At 42.1% G+C, this 5429-nt stretch overlaps 1 long non-coding RNA gene across 1 annotated transcript; it reads left to right on the forward strand.

The window, feature by feature from the left end:
* Positions 1–692: 692 nt before the first annotated feature.
* LOC144672697 (uncharacterized) lies at positions 693–4941 on the forward strand. Its single transcript, XR_013574136.1, has 3 exons — positions 693–756; positions 3608–3652; positions 4904–4941. It is a non-coding gene; the product is annotated as an uncharacterized LOC144672697 (long non-coding RNA).
* The last annotated feature ends 488 nt before the right edge of the window (positions 4942–5429 follow it).

The raw sequence follows: 5429 nt of genomic DNA on the forward strand, positions 1-5429 counted from the left end.
ATTAGTTAACAGTTCCACCTGATGCTGTTGGGAAATGTGTGGTCATGAGGACTCTGTTGCCACTGTAATTGACTAAGAATAGTTGGACAAAGTCAGCTTTTTCCTTCTGGAGAGGAAGCACATTGAGGGAATTGTCCTTTATGATCCTGCCCAAAATTGATGGCGAATGAGGGGAAATGTTGCATTTGAGTCCCAATAACCTATAGCCATCTCAACCAGAAATTCCCTCCCCCTGCTCCCACCAGGACCACTACTGGCCATTCTTTCCCTGCCTGCTGCACGGAAATGGCACGTATTCCTATTGTAACGCTTCTTCCCCTTCAAGCTTCTTCACCACAACCTTCTGATGCTGCAGGGAAATGGGTTGAGTTGTGGTGGATCCAGAGGGGCAGGAAGCAGTCTTGGTCTGCCTGAACTTGCCCCAAAGAAGAGAATCTGGCACTTCTTTTTATCTAGTATGCAATTTCTTGACTGACAAGGAAAACACCCAAGAAAAGAAAGGAAATGTGAATGATGGAAAAGTCCTGGGACTCAAAAACGTACAACCTTGCCTGGGAATCCAGTGCTGAGCTCTTTCAACTACCAGAGCTCCTTAATTCTAACTTTCAAATTTCAGCTGGCAGTCTTTATTAGTGACCTCAAAGATGCTTGATACTTGGATATTTTTACTGTATAAAATATCTGTCTTGCAGATCTCTCATCAGTGAAGAAATTAGAGATTTGCTCCTTGAATATGAGAAGCGTTATGAAGCTATGGTATGTCATTCATATCCTTGTATCTACAGATGAACAATAACCATCTGTATCGTTGAGATGTCACGTACACCTCTGAGGTGGTTTCTACTGTTATTGTTCCAATTGGCTATATTTTATGAGTTGTACTAAAAGTCATATAAAGTTTAATTTTTTTCTAGTTTAGATGGACTGAAGCAGTCCTTGTCCAAGTGCAGCAAGGCCTGGACAATATCCAGGCTTGGGCTGACAAGTGGCAAGTAACATTCACAACACACAAGCACCTCAATGACCATCTCCAACAAGAGAGAATCTAACCATGACCCCTTGATGTTCAATGGCATTACCATCAATGAATACCCCCACTATCAACATCCTGGGAGTTACCATTGACCAGAAACTGAACAGGACTAGCCATATTAATACTGTGGCTACAAGAGCAGGGGGAGAATTTTCTACCTATCGGACGGGCCGGTCGGGAGTGGGCGCGGGCGGGTGCGGAGCCGATCGCCGCCTGTGATCGGCTGCGTGCTGCCATTTTACGTGGGTGGGCCAATTAAGGCCCGCCCTGTGTGATGCGCGCCCAGTAGCGCTCAGCGCTACCTGTGCAGGCGGGGGGAGGAGGGAGAGTCGGGGCCTGCGCTCTTTTGTGTATGCATGCGAAAGAGCGCAGAGATCTCCCTGAGGCAAGGAGCTGTCTCGGAGATTATATTCAACTATGAAACATCAAAATAATAAAAGTTAAAATTCATTTACACATGTCCTCTCATGTGACAGTGTTACATGAGTTGGGACATGTTAATGAATTTTCATTAAAAATTTTATTTAATTAATAAAACCTTCATGAAACCTCATTCCGCCCATGGATGAGATTTCTTGAAAAATGTGAAGGCCGTCTGGGCTCTTCGCCTGCCCGCCAACCTTAAAGTTGGACGGGCAGCTTTCTCAATTGGGTTAATTGTTTTATTAATGGCCTTAACAGGCCTTTGACAGTTCGGCAGGCGCGCAGCCGACTCCAGTGCACACTCGCCGAGCAGAAGATCAGAATGCCGCCCCTGCACGTCAAACAGAAGATTCTGCTTCAGGTCAGAGGCTAGGAATCGTGCAACGAGTAACTGACCTCCTGACTTCCCAAAGCTGTCCACCATCTACAAGGCACAAGTCAGGAGTGTGATGGAATACTCCCCACTTGCCTGGATGAGTGCAGCTCCCACAACACTCGAGAAGTTTGACACCATCAAGGACAAAGCAGCCCCGCTCGATGGGCACCCCATCCACCAACTTTCACTCCCTCCACCACCGACGCACAGTGGCGGCAGTGTGTACCATCTACAAGATGCACTGCAGGAATTCATGAAGGCTCCTTCGACAGCACCTTCCAAACCCACAACCACTACCATCTAGAAAGACAAGGGCAGCAGATAGATGGGAACACCACCACCTGGAAGTTCCCCTCCAAGCCCACTCACCATCCTGACTTGGAAATATATCGTCGTTCCTTCACTGTCGCTGGGTCAAAATCCTGGAACTCCCTTTAAAACTGCACTGTGGGTGTACCTACACCACATGGACTGCAACGGCTCAAGAAGACAGCTCACCACCACCTTCTCAAGGGCAACTAGGGATGGGCAATAAATGCTGGCCCAGCCAGTGAAGCTCACATCCTGTGAATGAATAATAAAAAAAGATGAAACAAAAGTTAAAATAATTAAAGCTGCATCAAAGATTCTGCTCCTTGAAGGTGTAAGTTCCAAAGGTTCACATGTCTGATTGATGTTCCAATGCAGGAAGGAAATAAATGGTAAATGTTGGTAAAGTTACGTATATATATTGTGTAATAATGTAGGACTCAGTGAGGTACCATTCATAAATAATGTATGCTGCTGGGGATAGGGATTTGAAAAAGCATACAAGGGAGGGAGAGATTGTTAGCGAGAGCATACAGTACATATGCCCCTCTCCTTTTTCTGTTTCTTTTTGCAGCAGCAGATTTTTTTTTTAAAGAGACAACAATGCTTAAGCCAAAAGTAGAAAAAACAAAGCAAGGTAACCACTCAATTACTGACAACAGTATTGATTGGAACAGGAGGGTGGTCCAAGTGACTTATTTCCCCAAAAACTTTCCAGATTACTGAGAAGTGCATCTTTCTCCTGTTGAGAGGTTATTTATGAGATTGCCTTTCTGTGGTGGTGTAGTGGGTGGTTAAGGAGAGAAAGAGTAAGGCAGAGAAGGAAAGGTCAGCAGAAGCTGCAATCCTTGCTGCTCCTAATTGCGTTATCTCAGAACCTGGATTGAAAGAGCGGCTCTGTGGGGAACTCCTTGGTGATGCCTGAGCCACCTTTAGTGCTTGAGGAAGAATTGAAACTGAAACCTGGACCTGGCTGCATTAACATCCCCCTTCCATCAGTACATGAATATGTACTGTGGTAAAACAGTTTTCTCCCCATTCCCCATAACCTAACCCAAACACACGTAACCACAGTCAATAACCAGATCCAAAAAATATACTGACCTTCAACAGGCTTTCAAATCATTGTTCAGGAAAGAGAAGATGGAGCAGGTGCCAGAGGTGCTGCTATAATTGAGAATTACATTTATAACTGCAATTATCATCATTTACAAGGGTGTTTGTGGGGGGAAGGGTTGATTTAAGTGTACATACTTGGGAGGTATTAAATCAATTTGATTGGCAATGGGGGTAAGGTAAACAAATTGTGATTTTTGGATAATACATTTTATGGGCAAACCCTAGCATTAAATACAGAGAATTTAATACAAATGAAAATATCTATGAAAATAAATGTATGCATTCTGAAAGTAAATGTTATTCTTGATAGTAATTCTGGTTCCTCTATTTTTGGCCTCAATATTTAGGAAAAGGAAAGGAAACATCTCAAAACAAAGGCAAAATTCCTGAAGGTAGATAGATTTGTAAATATATTTATGTTTAGGAATGTAGGTCATCTGTCCTTGTTCCTGTAAAAACTAGAAATTCCAATACAGCCTACCAATTTCTAATCCAATTTGTACCATCTGTGGGATTGTTGAACAAGACTGAAGCACAGGTAACATTGCAGATTAAGTCAACTGAGGCAGCTATAGCACCCCTTATTTTTTAAGAATGGCAGCTTCGATCCAGGAACAATGCATGGTGCAGTGAGATCTGAAGAGGGAATTAAAGCAGAAAATGTAAGTCATTCCTGTGTTATGATACAGCTTCAATAAGTAATAGTCACAAGTTGATGTCTAGGAACATAGAAATAGGAGTAGGCCATTCAGCCCCGCTGTTATGCAGTTAGATCATGGCTGATCTGTGTCTTTACTCCATTTACTGTCTAGGTTCCAAAGTGAATGAAAATATCATGTTTTTCAACTTAAGGCAGTAACTTTCCTTGCTCCAAGCTAACAGCAAATGCATTGACGAGGAAGGAGGAAGTGAGTCAGAAATGTTAAGTTTGAACTGATTCTAGGAGATATGGGTTTGGTCTTGGCTCTTGGAGCTATACCTTCAGCTGAGTCACTGGTCTGCTTTTCTGTATTCCAGCCAGAATTCAGCCTAGCCTTGATTCTCCACTTGAGTGCTTGAGTCAAGTCAGGAGTTTTGGGTGATCAAGCAAAACCAGAAGTCAGGACAAAGCAATAATGTATATAAGAAAACAGTATTAATTTCAAAGATAATATATCTGTGTTTAATAAATAACAAGCATAAGATACTGTGATTTTAATTTATCATTTAAAATGTTGGGCTCTCTACTGCCAATCTAATTGTTCACTCAATCCATGTCACTTTCCACCAACTTGATTGGTCTATGGCAAACATGTAACACATATTGCCATCATTTTTCCAGCAACTTGACTAGTCTGTGGGAATTAATCTACCTGAAGGTTAGCAACAGTTACTTATTACTGTTTTATATGTGAATGAACTTTAAAGTAGCTTCATTTGTTTAACAATGTCTTTTTGAAGATGTAAGAATTCTGTTTGATATTGAGGTTTTTTTAGCAGCAAACGCTCAGTAATGTAGTTATTTTTAGGCTTTTATCTCCTTAATTTTTGTGATAGTTTTAACTTGGGCAACCTATTTGAGTCTGCCTCAATGTTCCATTGGTCATGCCAAGATCTGAAAGGAATTGTTGACCATGAACACTTCTTTTCTTCCATCCTTATAGCTCACCAAATTAGAAGTGACTGAGCAACTGGAAAGCAGGTAAGGAAAGGTTTCCAAAGCTTAAAATAAAATCAAGATGATTGTGGTGTCAGTGAATGAATGAATGACTGATTAATTTTTTTTTCTCCCTATTCAAAGTGTGGTATTAGCCTTGAGTTTGGGATGTTCTCTGATTTTACCCTGATTTCTGCTATGGCCTCTGGCTCCAGATTTTGGGGGGCTCTTCATAAAGAACCAATAGGCAATAGTCATAAGAGCACCCTCTGATCTGCATTTGATCCCACCTGTTGTGTGTTTTTTTTACCCAGTAAGCAAACACATATGTTGGAACTTGGAAGAGCAGAGACAGTCTAAAGTGCTAAACCTACATGCCAGTTTTGTGAATTCATGAACTTCAGTGCATGCCATTTATGATGCACTTTAGCTACTTGCCAAGGTGTCTTCGACAGCACTTCCCAAACCCACAACTTCTACCACCTAGAAGGATAAGGGCACCAGTAGCATGGGAACACCACCATCTCCAGGTT

The sequence above is a fragment of the Cetorhinus maximus genome, chromosome X, assembly GCF_964194155.1.
Source record: "Cetorhinus maximus chromosome X, sCetMax3.hap1.1, whole genome shotgun sequence".
Lineage (NCBI taxonomy): Eukaryota > Metazoa > Chordata > Chondrichthyes > Lamniformes > Cetorhinidae > Cetorhinus > Cetorhinus maximus.